Source organism: Chelonoidis abingdonii, chromosome 12, assembly GCF_003597395.2.
Source record: "Chelonoidis abingdonii isolate Lonesome George chromosome 12, CheloAbing_2.0, whole genome shotgun sequence".
Lineage (NCBI taxonomy): Eukaryota > Metazoa > Chordata > Testudines > Testudinidae > Chelonoidis > Chelonoidis abingdonii.
The window spans coordinates 1,174,658-1,189,263 of NC_133780.1; the positions used below are offsets into that span (position 1 = coordinate 1,174,658).

At 62.3% G+C, this 14,606-nt stretch overlaps 1 long non-coding RNA gene across 1 annotated transcript; it reads left to right on the forward strand.

Moving 5' to 3' along the window:
• The first annotated feature begins 2,033 nt into the window (after nucleotides 1-2,033).
• On the forward strand, nucleotides 2,034-11,646 carry LOC116828182 (uncharacterized). The gene is made up of 3 exons (XR_004374462.2): nucleotides 2,034-2,230; nucleotides 10,329-10,568; nucleotides 11,631-11,646. It is a non-coding gene; the product is annotated as an uncharacterized LOC116828182 (long non-coding RNA).
• The last annotated feature ends 2,960 nt before the right edge of the window (nucleotides 11,647-14,606 follow it).

Here is a 14,606-nt window from a genome sequence, read left to right on the forward strand (position 1 = left end):
AAACCCATGAAAGATCCTCAAGGGATTGCCGACGAGTACACGTACACACAGAGTGTACAACTGTACACACGCACGGCTTGTCCGGAGTATGCGTACACGCCGTGTGTACAACTGTACACACGCACGGCTTGTCCGGAGCATGCGTACACGCCGTGTGTACAACTGTACACACGCACGGCTTGTCCGGAGCATGCGCGTACACGCCGTGTGTACAAGCTGTACACACGCCACGCTTTGTTCCGGAGCATTTGCGTACACACCGTTGTGTACAATTATACACACGCAGGGCTTTTTACGGCAGCATGGCGTACACACGCGTGTGTACAACTGTACCACAACGACCGGCTTTGTCTGCAGTACATTACACCGGTGTGGTGTAACATTGACACCAGCGGACTTTGCCTCGCTGTATGCATGTGCATTGGGGGCGTGCCCTAGAAGGCAGATTGCAACCCAGGGCGTGGCTGCAGCATGCCATGCTCACGCGGTTGATTTCCCCATATCCTAGAATATCAGGGCTGGAGGGGCCTCTTAGGAGGTGTCTAGTCCAACCCCCTGCTCAAGCAGGCCAACCCCAATAAATCATCCCAGCCAGGGCTTTGTTCAAGCCGGACCGTTAAAAACCTCTAAGGGAAGGAGATTCCACCATCCTCCTTTGGGAACCCATTCCATGGGTTTCACCACCCTCTAGTGAAAGTTTTTCCTAATATCCAACCTAAACCTCCCCACTGCAACTTTGAGACCATTGCTCCTCGTCTTCTGTTTCATCTGCCCCCACTGGAGACAGCACACACGATACATTTCCTCTTTGGAACCCCCCTTCAGGTTAGGTGAAAGCAGCTATTCATCCCCCTCCTCTTCTCTTCCGCAGATCTACAATCCCAAGTTCCCTCAGCCTCTCTATAAGCCATTGTGCTCCAGCCCCTAAGCATGTTGCTTGAGCCCTCCGCTGGATCTTTTCCAAATATTTTTCCACATCTTTCTTTGCGAGTGTGCCCAACAAGCTGGATCAATACTGCAGATGACGCTCACCAGTGATCGGAATAGAGGGACATGATCACGTCCCGTCGATTGCGTCAGCCCCTCGTATACAGCCCAAAATGCCAGTAGCCTTCTTGCAACAAGGGCAATGAGCGTGCAGACACACCCCACACCCGTACCTAACACACACCGCGTGGCTCACACCAACAGGGCGTGTAACAGACTGTGAGCGTGCAGACACACCCCACACCCATACCTAACACACACGGCGTGGCTCACACCCCCGGGGCATGTAACAGACTGTGAGCGTGCAGACACGCCCCACAGCTGTACCTAACACACACGGCGTGGCTCACACCCCCGGGGCGTGTAACACACTGTGAGCGTGCAGACACACCCCACACCCGTACCTAACACACACCGCGTGGCTCACACCCCCGGGGCGTGTAACACACTGTGAGCGTTCAGACACACCCCACACCCGTACCTAACACACACGGCGTGGCTCACACCCCCGGGGCGTGTAACACACTGTCAGAGTATAGACACACACCCCACACCTGTACCTAACACACAGCATGGATCACACCAACAGGGCGTGTAACACATGGTATATATAATATGTTGACACTCCCCCAAACACGCGCTCACACACACACAAACATACAGAGTATGTCACATTGTGTCCATACACACAGCGGGCAGGTAACATACTGGTGCTATATGTACCTCTCCCCCCGCCCGCACACACAGTATACAACGTACACACAAACACGCAGGCGTGTGATATTGTCTCCATACTCACACACAGCGTTTGCATACAGCTCACTATCTATACAGCCGTCTGCACGGCATGCTATACACCCATGTGCGTATCTGGAGACAGCACAACGCGCCCAGAGGGTATCTAACACACTGTCTCTACACGCCCGCAGTGTAACACACCACGTGCGTGTAACAAACAGACACACTGAACAGCCAAATGCTCTCAGCACTTGCCCAAACAAGGGTGTGTATACAACAGACAGAGACTGCACACAACCCCCCGCACACAAACCAAGTTGTTGGGCTGAGAACTTCCTACGGTTTTTCTAATCCCAGAGGGGTGACACCAAGGGCGTGGCCGGCTGGAAACACCCGCTTGGAGGGGGAACAAGCGAGCAGAGAGGGACAGGGAATTTCCTCGCCTGGGGCTGGCAGCAAACCCGATGCTGGGGCAGAAGGGGGCCAGCCGGGCATGGAGATGGGGGTAAGTCAGGGCGCTCTGGGGAATGGCGCGAGCAGCTCGCACCGGGCCAGGCGACCGACCAAGTCCCACCGGGAAAGCCTGGCTGGCCACATGGTCCACGTTCACGAGACTCCAAATTCCCAAGATGGGGCTGCCGGCCACGAGAGCGTCTCATCCGCACGTGGGCCTCTGTTGGGCGCGCTGCCAGGCTGCGCCCACGGCCTGCAGGGCTAGAAACTTTGGGAAGGGAAAGCGAGAGGTGCCGCCCACAAGCCCTGACTCCAGGATCTGGGGCTTCAAGGGACGCTGGGCAGCCCACGCTGTGAGCACCGCACGGGACTGGAGAGAAACCAAGTGAAGGAGCCACCCCCAGCCGGGCAGTGCCTTGTGCCACCACCTGGCAGTGCCACCGTGAGATGGGCAAAGCCCCACCGGGCCTTGCCAAATGCACGGGGGGGCACATCGCAGCCTGGCACACGCACCGCCCGGTGCACAGGGGAGACATGCAAAGCCCCACCGGGCCTTGCCAAATGCAGAGCTGGGGGCACATCGCAGCCTGGCACATGCCCCCCCGGCGCACAGGGGAGACGGGCAAAGCCCCACCGGGCCTTGCCAAATGCAGAGCCGAGGGCACGTCACAGCCTGGCACATGCCCCCCCCGGAGCACAGGGGAGACGGGCAAAGCCCCACCGGGCCTTGCCAAATGCAGAGCCGGGGGCATGTCACAGCCTGGCACATGCCCCCCCGGCGCGCAGGGGAGACGGGCAAAGCCCCACCAGGCCTTGCCAAATGCACGGGGGGGCACATCGCAGCCATGGCACATGCCCCCCAAGGCGCACAGAGGGAGACGGGCAAAGCCCCACCAAAAGGACCTTGCAAACGCAAGAGCTGGGGGCACGTCGCACTGCACACGCCCAGCATGCTCTGGTACAACTGTTGTGTCCATTCGCAACAGACTGTGCCACACCCCCCGGCCATGTGGGCAGCAGGGCATGCGGCTTGTCAACCCACACACAGGCCCCGGCCCCCGCTGCACCCCCAGCCCATCCCACACTGGGGCACCAGCCAGGAGGGTGGGGGGGCTCTGGCCACAGCCTGTGGGGGCAGTCGCTGATGGGAGGGGGCAGGAGCTGACTCGGAAGAGGAAGAGAATAAAAGGAGGGAGGGCGGGGGGAGCGCGGGGGATGGGGTGACAGTGACCCCGCCCCCCGTCACTCCGCCCCAGGGACAATGGCCCACTGGGGGACCCCACGAACTCCCACACTCCCCCAGTCTCCAACCCCCCACCCACCCCGGCCTCTGCCCCCACTCCCACACCCCCACCCTCCACTCCCGCCTGGCCTTGCCCCCAACTCCCCGCCCGGCCTCTGCCCCCAACCCCCCCCAAGCCCGACTCTGCCCCCAATCCCCCAAACCCACTTCCTGACCCCCCCAGCCTCAGCCCCCTGCTGGGCCCTGCCTCAACGCCCCCACACCCGGCTCTGCTCCCAAAACTCCCCCGCCCGGGCCTCCTGCCCCCTACAGCCCTCCCCCCCGGCCTCTGCCCACACAACTCCCCACAGCCCCAAGTCTCCTCCACCCCCCGCCTGACCTGTGCCCCACCACTCCCCCACCGACCTGTCCCCCGAACTCCCCACAAAGCCCAGCTCTGCCCCCCACAGCCCTCCGCTGGCTCTGCCCCCAAGACCCGCCTCTGCCCCAACTCCCCACCGCACGGCTTGCCCCCCCAGGCTCCCCCCACCCGACCTATGCCCCCACCCCCCGCGCCCGACCTGTGCCCCCCAAACTCCCCCCGCCCGGCCTCTGCCCAACCTCACCCAGAGCCCAGCTTCGCCCCCCACAGCCCGCTGGCCTCTGCCCCCCCGGCAACCGGGCAGGTGGGATCGGCGCCCACCCGCGGGCCTACCCCCCGAGCCGGGATCGGGATCGGGTGGATCGGGGCCGGGCCATGGCGCGGGGAGGATGCTGCGGCGATGGAAGGATGCGGAGGATCCCTCGGCTCCGGATGCTGCTGCGCCCTCCCCCCGCGCCTGGGGGCCCGGCAGAAGTGGGGGCGGGTGACCGGGCTGCGCGGCAGCCAATCAGACCCCGGCCCGCCCCACCGGGCCTCACCGCCCCCGCCCTTCCTCCCCCCCCTCCCCCTGTGCCCCCCCCACCTTCCTCGTGTCCCCGCTCCAACCCGCCCTTCCTCCCCCATCCCCCGTGCCCCCCTCCCCACCGTCCCTCGGTCCCCTCCCGCCCCTTCCTCCACACCCCATCCCCATCCCCCGTCCCCCTCACCCACTCCTCGGTCCCCTCTACGCCCCTTCTCCCACCCCAATCCCCCCCCCCTCCGCCCCCCTCTTCTATCCCCGTGCCCCCCGCCCCAAGTGTGTCCCCCCCCGGTCCACTATCCTCCACCCCATCCCCTCCGCCCCTCTCTATCCCACTGTCCCCCCGCCACCTTGTGTCCCCTCCGCTCTTCCTCCACCCCCATCCCCCTCCGCCCACCCTCTCTATCCCCTGTGCCCCGCCCCCTTAGTGTCCGCCCTCACGCCGCCTCTTCCTCCACCCCATGCCCTCCGCCCCCCTCTTCTATCCCTGTCCCCCCGCCACCTTGTGTCACCCTCCCGCCTTCCTCTACCCCATCCCCCATCCCCCCTGTGCCCCCTCCCCACCTCCTCGTGTCCCCTCCGCCCTTCCTCTACCCCATCCCCATCCGCCCCTGTGCCCCCCTCCCCACTCTCGTGTCCCCCTCCCGCCCCTTCCTCCCCCATCCCCCCTTGCCGCCCGTTCCTCTTCTATCCCCACTGTGCCCCCGCACCCTTTGTCCCTCCCGCCCCTTCCTCTACCCCCATCCCTGTGCCCCTCCCTCACCTCCTCGTGTCCCCCCCGGGCCGCCCCTTCCTCCAACACCCGTCCCCACATCGCCCCCCTCTTCTATCCCACCCAGTGCCCCCCGCCCCTTGTGTCCCACTACCGCCCTTCCTCCACCCGTCCCCCCGCCCACTTCTATCCCCTGTGCCCCCGCCCCCTTGTGGTCCCCTCCCGCCCCTCTCACCACCGTCCCCCTCCGCCCCCTCTCTATCCCCGACTGTGCCCCCGCGCCCCTTGTGTCCCTCCGCCCCTTAATCCTCACCCCCATCCCCCCTCGCCCCCTCTTTATCCCCTGTGCCCCAGCCCCTTGTGTCCCCTCCCCCCCTTCATCACCCCACCAGCCCCTGTGCCCCTCCCACTCCTTGTGCCCCCTCACGCCCTTCCTCCAATCCTTCATCCCCCCTCCACCCCTTCTCTATCCCCTCCCCTTTGCCACCCTCCGACCCTTCTCCACCCCCATCCCTCAAGCCCCTGTTGCCCCCCTCCCCACCTCCTGTGTCCCCCTTACCGCCCTTCCTCCACCCCGTCCCCGCTCCCCCCCCCTCTCTATCCCCTTGCCCCCGCCCCCTTGTGTCCCCTCCGCCCTTCCTCACTCCCCTCCCCCTTCTTCTACCCCCTTCCCAGCCCTGTTGCCCACCCCTCCCCTTGTGTCCCCCTTCCTCCACCCCAGCCCCCCCGCCCCCGTTACCTGCCCCTCCCTCCATCTTTGTATCCCCTTCGCCCTCCTTCCTTCGTCCCAGCCCCCTTACACACCAACTTCCATCCCCCCACCCTATCCCCGCCTCCCTCTTCTACCCCTGCCGCCTCTCTCCCCCATCCCTCTCCTGGCCCCCATCCCTGCCACTCTCCCTCCTATCCCCACCAGCCAAGCCCCCTCCCCCTTCTGTCTCTCAGCACCCCATCCCTCAGCCCCATCCTCTCCCCACTCTTCCACTCCACGCCCATCCCCATCCCTATCCCTCATCATCCCCCCGCTCGATGGTCCATTTGCCCAACGCCCCACCACTGCCCTGGCCCAGCTCTGATGTGGCTTCTGCCGTCAGGACCTAGGGCCAAACGGGCCAGGACAGCCGGCCTCCCACCCGCGTCCCCTCTGGCCACACCGGCGCCAGGACGCCTCCGCTGGGATGAAAACGAGCAGGGCGGTTCTGGGGTCCCCTCCTGGTCAGCCTCACCGTCTGTCTCCCTCGGGTCCAGCCTGTATCCTCGGCGCCGAATCGTGTCCTTCGGCTTCCAGCGTATTCCTCGCCCGTACCGTGTCCTTTCGGCTCTCAGCCTATCTCCTCGCCAGGTCCCGTGTCCATTCGGCTCCAGCCTGTATCCTCGCCCGGTCTTGTCCTTCGGGTCCAGTCTGCATCCTCGCCCGGCGGATCCGTCTCCTTTTCGGTAGTCCAGACTGATTATCTCTTCTTGCGCCCGGTCTGTCCTTAGGGTCCAGTCTGCATCCTCGCCCGTGTCCGTTCTCCTTCGGGTCTATGCACGATAGCGTTCACGCGCTCACTGGTCTCTGTCCTTCGAGTCCAGCCTGCATCCCGCCCATCCGTGGCTCTTGCAAGTGCCAGTCCTGTTACCTAATCGACGAAGCCGGGTGCTTGTGTAACGGGGTGGTGTGCCCACTGTCGCTGGTCGGATCCAGCCTGCATGCGTTGCGGCGATTTTTTCGGCGCGTTCGTGTCCTTCGGTCCTAGGCCCTGTTATCCTCTGCTTCTGGTCCGGTGTTCCTTCGGGTTCCAGCCTGCTATCCTTCGCCCGGTCTTGTTGTTCCTTTAGGCTCCAGCCTTATCCTCTAGCCCGGTCTCTTCGCCTCCGCACCGCTCTGTCCTCCGGGTCCAGCCTGTGATCACTCACCCGGACCTGTCCTTCGCGCAGCGCCATGTATCCTCGCCGGACCGTGTCTTCGGTGTCCGCTCGGTGTCTCCGTTCTGGCTCTTGGCTCGTCTGTCTTCGAGTCCAGCCTTATGCCTCGCCCCGGCCCTGTCTTCGGGTCCACTCGTATCCTCGGCGCCGTACCCCTGTTCTTCGGCCCGATCCTTTGTTCTGCTTGCCCGGCGCCTGCTCCTTCGTTCCTTCCGTTATCTCTTTGTCCGGCCCGGACTGTCCTGTCCTTCGGGTCCACCCTGTTATCCTCGCCAGTCTGTGTCCTTAGGGTTCAGCTGCATCCTGCCGGGTCTGTGTCCTTAGGGTCCAGTCTGTATCCTCGCCCAGTCTCTCTCCTGCCGCCCGGTCTGTGATCTTCGAGTCCATCCTGCATCTCGCTGGTCCGTTCCGTGTCCTTCGGGTCCAGTCTGTATCTCTCGCCCGGTCCGTGTCCATTTTTCTTGTCCAGTCTGTATCCTCGCCCAGTCTCTCTCCTCCGCCCGGCCTCTGTGCTTCAGATCCAATCTGTATCCTCGCCCGGTCTCTGTGCTTCAGGTCCAGTCTGTATCCTCGCCCGTGTGTCTCTGTCTTTGGGTCCAGTCTGTATCCTCGCTGGTCTCTTTCCTCCGCCCGGCCTCTGTGCTTTGGGTTCCAGCCTGTATCCTTGCCCGGTTGTTAGGATATAGATATTCAAGCCTGCCTGCAAAGGCCTAACTTAGACTTATCACTTAGCTAGTTATAGAGGTATAAAAGGGAAAGATTCAAAAATCACTGTCTGTGTAATGGCCTTCTCTTACTGTGACGTCTCGAGGTTCTGGTTCTTCAGGAGCCATAAACTGGGAAATTGCATGGTCACGTCCTCACATTCCAAACTAGTGTCATATTAAAATAAGGCAATCCAGGACTGTTAGGAAGGTAATTCGATCTATCACCTCCGAGAGAAGGAAGAGCTAGAAGATGTAAAAGAAACTTAGTTTGATAGCATCCTGTCTGGTAAGAACTCACTTATCAATAGACAGAGCTGGAGAACCTCTTATGTCTGTATAGACATAGTGTGAAATCCTTACTTCTGTTATGTTTTTCTTTATGTTTATTGCATGGTCTGTGTCTGATTCTGTGATTTCTTCGTCTCTGCTGTATATTAATTTTGCGAGGTGTAAACTAATTAAGGCAGTGGATATAATTGGTTAGCTATACACATTACAAACATGGAATGGTTAGGTAAATTTTAGTCGAATGATTGGTTAAGGCAAGTTAAACATTATTACTATAGTAAAGGAATTAATGGCATAGACAGGAAGTAATTGGGATTTTGAAAAATAAGGAAAGAAACTTGAATTTAAGCTTGCTGGAGGTTCACCCATAATAACAGCGAATTGTTGCACCTTCGGACTTCGGAGTATTGTTGCTTTTTATGTCTATTTGTGAGAGGACCAGGGAAGGGTGAGAGTGAAGGAATAAACTCTCTATAAACCTGCTCTGGTCCTCGGTCTAGCTCGTACCTCGGCTCGTCCTCTGTCCTTGGGTCGTAGCAGTATCTCGCCCGGTTCGTGTCCTTTGGGAGGGTCCCAGTCTGTATCCTCACCTGGTCTGTGTCCTTAGGGTCCAGCATATATCCACACTCCGGTCTGTGTCCTTTGGTCCAGTCATTATCCTCAACCCGGTCTTTTGCGTGTGTTCCTCACCTGTCTGGTTTTTCTTAGGGTCAGCATACTATTCTCTGCCCCGGTTCTGATGGACTTCGGGTCAGTCTGTGATCCGTCGCCATTTTCGGTTCTGGTAGTCCTTGACGGGTCCAATGTCCTGTATCCTCGCCGTGTCTGTGTCCGTTGTGGTCATCTGTATCCTGCGCTGTCCGTGTTGTGTCCTTTCGAGGTCGAGCGTATCCTCGCCCTCTGATGTCCGTGCTTCTGGTTGCCAGCTCGTATCCCTCGCCAGGGCTCCGTGTCTTAGGGTCCAGACCTGTATCCCTCGCGCCAGGTCGTGTCCTCGGGTCCAGCTGCACCTCGTGGCCGGTTCCTGTCCTTGTGGTGTTCCAGTCTGTATCCTGTGCCCGGTCTGTTGTCTTAGGGTGCCAGCGTGATCCTCGCCCGGTTTTGTCTCGGGTCGAGTCTGTTCATCTGCCTCAGTTGTCCGTGCTCGTGGCGTCGAGTCTGTATCCTCGCCCAGCTTCCGTGTCTTCTGTGTCAGCTTGTATCCTCGCCGGAGTCCTGTGCCGTAGTCAGCCTGTATCCTCGCCCGGTCTGTGTCCTTAGGGTCCAGCCTGTATCCTCGCCCGGTCCGTGTCCTTAGGGTCCAGCCTGTATCCTCGCCCGGTCTGTGTCCTTAGGGTCCAGCCTGTATCCTCGCCTGGTCTCTCTCCTCCGCCCGGTCTGTGTCCTTTGTTCCTTCTCTCTCCTCTGTCACTTCTGTCTCTTTCGTTCTCTCCCCCGGCCGTCCGGGGGCCCCAGGCAGACAGAGGGGGCTGAGGTTGCTGGAGGTTCGGGCGGGGGGGCCGGTTTACCATGACAGGTGGGGCGGGGGCACAATGGGTGGAACGTCCAGTTACTCTGACGGTGTTGGCCTGGTTGCCGCAGACCATGGCAATAGGGTTGGGTTGATGGGCATGGGGCTGGCAGTTGTCACGGTAACGGCGACCAAGGTGACATGGTGGGGTTGGTGGTTGCCATTGCAGGGTGGGTGGTTGCTATGGTGACATGGAGGGGATGACCGGTTGCCATGTTGGAATTGGTGGTTGCCATAATGACACGCCAGGGTGGGTGTGGTTGCCATGGTTGCACAACGGCCATTTTACTTAGGCCACTCTGACCATTGAGGGGCTCAGGCTTCGCGCTGGGCACTAGGCCCAAACCAGAAGTGTCTCCCACCCAATCAGAGCATCTCCCAACAGACACCCCTCCCCCTCTGCCATCAAGACCCTCCCCATGTCTCTTCTGGGTCCCTGAGGCAATTGACGCTGATTGGATCAAGAGAAACGTCGATCAATCTGTGTCCCGGCCCATTACCCTGTTGCAGCCAATTAGTCTTATGCTTGTTAGAGTGACAGAAGCAAAGACCAATAGCAATTCGTCTGGCTGGAGCGAGACCCTCCTCCAGGTCGGTGACGGCCGTCGGATCGGAGCTGTCAATCAAGATTTCACCCGCCTAGAGCAAATGCCTGCCACTTTCCTATCAGCCAATCAAATAAAGCTCAGTCTTGATAGACAAGAGTAGAAGCCAATAGTAATAGCCTGTGTCGCCGGCCAGTAGGAATAGACTTTGCCCAATAGGCTCTAAACAGCTTTGCCCAATAGGAGATAGACAGACTCTGATTGACAAACATAAGACCCAATAGAAAGTTAGTGGATTTAAGGCAGGTTTTAAAGAGCAGCAGCCAATGGATTACGGCTCTATATTTGATTGACAGAAGCTGTGTCCATTGAGCGATAGGGACCGTTGATTGGCCGTCCGCGTGGCCAATGGGATTATGTAGAGGAAGGAAGAAACGTTCCCGTTCAGGGGGGCGGAAGATGGCGGCTGGAACGGGCCCGGGGGTCCCGAACGGGGGCCCCGAGGTGCCAAACCGCGACCGTGGCGCCTTCGAATGTAACATCTGCCTGGAGCCGGCCCGGGAGGCGGTGATCGGGCTTTGCGGGCACCTGTACTGGTGAGGGGCGTGTCGGGGGCGGGGCGTGTCGGGGGCGGGGCCGGTGAAGGCGGGGTGGTGGTGTGTCCGGGGCGGGCAGGGAGGGGATGGTGGGGCGGGCAGGGAGGGTAAAGGGGAGGGCGGGGCAGTGAAGGGAGTGTGTTGGGGGCGGGTGAAGGAGGAGGGGTTGGGGGGGCGTGAGGGAGTGGGGGGCGGTGAAGGGGAGGGGTGGTGCTGGGGCGGGGTGAAGGGGAGGTGTGGCTTGGGGCGGGTGACATGTGGGAGGAGGGGGCTGAAGGCTGAGTGGTGCGGGCGCGCGTGGTGAAGGGGGAGGGTGTGTCGTGATGGGTGTGTTGGGGGGCGGGTGAAGGGAGGGGATGTGTCTGGGGGCGGGGTGAAGGGGATTGGGAGGGTGGGGCGGGGTGAAGGGGAGGGGTCCGTGTAATGGGGGCGGAGGCCTGTAAGGGGAGGGGTGTGTCGGGGGTGAAGGGAGGGGTGTGTGGGGCGGGAGTGAAGGGGAGGGGTGTGTTGGGGTGGGGCGCGGCGTGATGAAGGGGGAGGGGTGCCTTTGTGGGGGGCGGGGTGAAGGGGGTGGGAGGGTGGGCGGAGTGAGAGGGCGGTGGGGCAACGTCGGGGAGGGGGGCAAGTGACGGGGTTCAGGGCAGGTGTCTGAGTTCGTGATGGGTGTCGGGGCCCGGGTTGGAGGGGGTTGGGATGGGTGGGGCGGGGTGAAAGGGGGGAGGGGTTGTGTTTCGGGGCCAAGAGGCAGTGCTGACACGGGGGGTGGTGGTGGTGTGCCGGGTGTGGGCCTGGGTGGGTGATGGCACAGAGGAGGGGTGTCGGTGGCAGCGGCAGGGTGAAGGGTGAGGGTGGTGGCAGGTGATGCAACGGGGGTTGAGCTGTGGGGTGTGTCGGGGGCAGGGGTGTGAACGGGGGGTTTGGGTTGGGTTGGGCGCGGGTGAAGGGGCAAGGTGGTGTTCAGTGGACGAGTTCAATCGAGGGCGAGGGGATGGGGATGTGTGTGGGGGCAGGACACAACTTAATTCTTCTCTCTCTCCCCCCCCCCGCCCTGTATCCTTGTAGCTGGCCCTGCCTGCACAGGTGATCCCAACATCGAGGGGGACAGTAGTCTTCGGGGGGGGGCCGAAGCGAGTCGCTGAGGGCTCGGGGGAATGGTCCGAAGTAGCCTGCGCCATCAGCTGTTCTTCTTTTCATAAACCACCAACCCTATAAGTGCCCCCCAGGCCAGGTGACTCCCTCGGCCACCATAAGCCTGTGGGCTGCCTCCCGAACTTAGCCTGTTAGGGAGGGATAGTCGGTGAAACAGATGGGGGCTGCTTGCTTAAACCTCCCCCCCCGCATGGCTGGAGACGCGCCCCAGCGCAGCAGGAGTGCCCGTCTGCAAGGCTGGCATCACCGCGACCAGGTCATCCCGCTGTACGGCGGGCACGCGGGCCAGCAGGACCCAGGTGGGGGGGGGGCAGGGCCCGGGGGTGGGGGGGCGAGGCAGAAAAGGGGGTGGCAGGACTCCAGGGGCAGGAGAGGGGACGGCAAGGCCCTGGGGTGGGGGGGCGAGGCAGAAAAAGCGTGGGGCGGCCCAGGTGCGGGGGTGGGGGGACAGGACCACGAGGGCGGGGCAGGAGAGGGTCTGGCAGGAACCCCAGGGTGGGGTGGGGGGGCGAGCAGGAGAGGGGCTGGCAGGACCCCAGGTGCGGGAGGTGGGTGGGTGGCAGGACCCAGTGGCCGGGGGGGGGGCAGGTATGTGAGTAGGGGAGGCGGGCTGAGGGAGGGGGGCAGAACCCAGATAAGGGCAGGGAGGGCAGGGAGAGAGGGCGATGGGAAGCATCGGGTAGATGGGGGGCAGAGAGGGGGTGTATTCTGACCCATCCCGCCTGCTGTGTCTTCCCTCCCCAGGTTGAAGACCCCCCCTCGGCCGCGGGGCAGGCCCAGAAGCCCGAGACCATGGGGTGAGTGCGAGGCAGCACAGACCCCCCGCATGGTGCCCACCCATCTAGCCCCCTCTCCGCTGGGACCGTCCCACTCGCCTCTGCCGATGGTGCCTACTGCCCCCATCCGCAGGGCGCGTGCCCCCAAGCCCCCCTACTGGGCTAATTGACCTCCCCTCGATGTCCTTCGACGAGTGATCCGTTGGGCCACCAACCCCGCCACGCGGCTAGACGTTGCCCTTCTCTCCATGAGGGCTGCGCGTTCGTGCGAGTCCTTGTCTCATAACGGACGCCTGTGGATGGTTTTGTTCGTTGTTCCAGGCATGGCCTTTGGCATCGGTTTGTTTTGAGGCCTTCCCACTGGCTGGGGGTCTCAGCGCAACCGGGTGCTTGCGGGGACCTCCGATGCCCTAGAGCAGTACGAGCCCCCGCAAAATCGCATGTCACTCGCTAACCAGTGTCCCAGACCCTACCCCCACGCCCCGATCCCCACAGAAGCCCCCCTGCTGCGTACCCCGTAATCCCTAACCCCCTGCCACTTTCGCCCCTGATTCCCCAACAGAGCCCCCTGCTGCTACCGTGGTTTCCCACAGATCCCTACAGCCCACTGCCCACTGATCCCCACATGAGCCCCTGCTGCTACCTCCCCAGATCCTACCTCCACTGCCCTGAATCCCCACAGAGCCTCCTGTCTGTTGCTGCTACCTGTTGTGTCGTGAGGGAGGGGCGGTGGGGTTGGCTTCGGTTCAGGGTTTTTTGGGCTTGGTTCCCAGATCCTACCCCCACTGCACGCCCCTTGATCCCCACAGACCCCCGCTGCTACCCCAGTCCCCTACACCACTCCCCCTGCCCTGATCCCACAAGGAGACCAAAGGACCCTTGCTGCTCCTGGGGGAGTTTCTTGTTGGCCCAGATAATCTCTACCCCATGCTCCTGCCCCGCTGCCGGGGTTTTTTGTGGTTACTGGTCGTGAGTGCTGGTTTGGGTGTTTGGGGGCGTGTGGTATTGGTGTTGTGTTCCTGATCCCGCTACAGAGCCCCTCGCGGCCTGATGCGGCATGAGCCCAGCCCCCCCGCCTTTTGGTTTCGCGGGGTGCGCTGGGTTGGAGGCTGGGGGCACTAGTTTTGGGTAGGGAGTTCCGTCCGTTGAGTGGTGCGCGCCTGCCCTTACAGAGCCCCTGCCAATATCTGCCAGCCTTCTCCAGAGTCCTCATTGCCTGCTACCTATGATCCCCTAAGGAGCTCGCGCTGCGCCTACCGCTGCTTCCCAGGATCCCAACAGAGCCATCCGCCACTTACCGCTGGTGGTTTCCCAGTCTCGCCGATGACCCCCACTGCCACTACCCCCTGATGCCCCACAGAGCCCCCTCCACTAGGCCGGCTCAGCCCCCCAGATCTCCCCCAGAGCCCCGGCGAGCCGCACCGGTAGCCCAGAATCCCCACAGAGCTCCTGCTGCTACACCGGCTCCCAGCTCCCTGCCGCCACCCCCCATCCTCACCCTTGCTTCCACTGGCACCCCCTGCTTTTTCCCCGACCCCCCCAGCTCCTCTGCTCCTTCCTCCGAGCTTCCCACCCCCAACTTTCCCCAAGCCCTGCTACCCTCCTGTGCCGGCCCACCTCCTTCCAATTGGACCCCATGCTGACCCATCCCTAGACCGCTTGGCCATTGGGGGGCACTTGGGTCTGGATTTCCCCCCGCCCCGATCCTGTTCACACTTGACCCTCGCTCCCACCCAGATGAGGGCCCGGTGCGCCCCGCCCCATCGGGCTGGCGATTCCGCTTCTTTCTCTCTGCCATCATCATCTTGCTTCTGGCTCCTGGTCAGCGTGTGAGCGCCCGGGGGGCCCTCCGGGACTGCCGACTCATCTTCCCTGCCCTACCCCAGCCACCCCACAAGACGGGAGGGGCTCCACCCCCGGCATCGCTCTGGAGTTTGGGGGAGGGGGTGAGAACGCGGGACTGAGGCTGGGGTTTTTGGGGAGGGTGATGGTCTTTGGGGGGCCAGGGGCCGGCTGACCCCCACTTACAAACTAGGCCCCGAGCCCCCGCTTGAGCCGTCTGTGGCGCCCCATGCGGCAGGCCCAGGAACTGCAGCTGGAGAGGGATCACAGC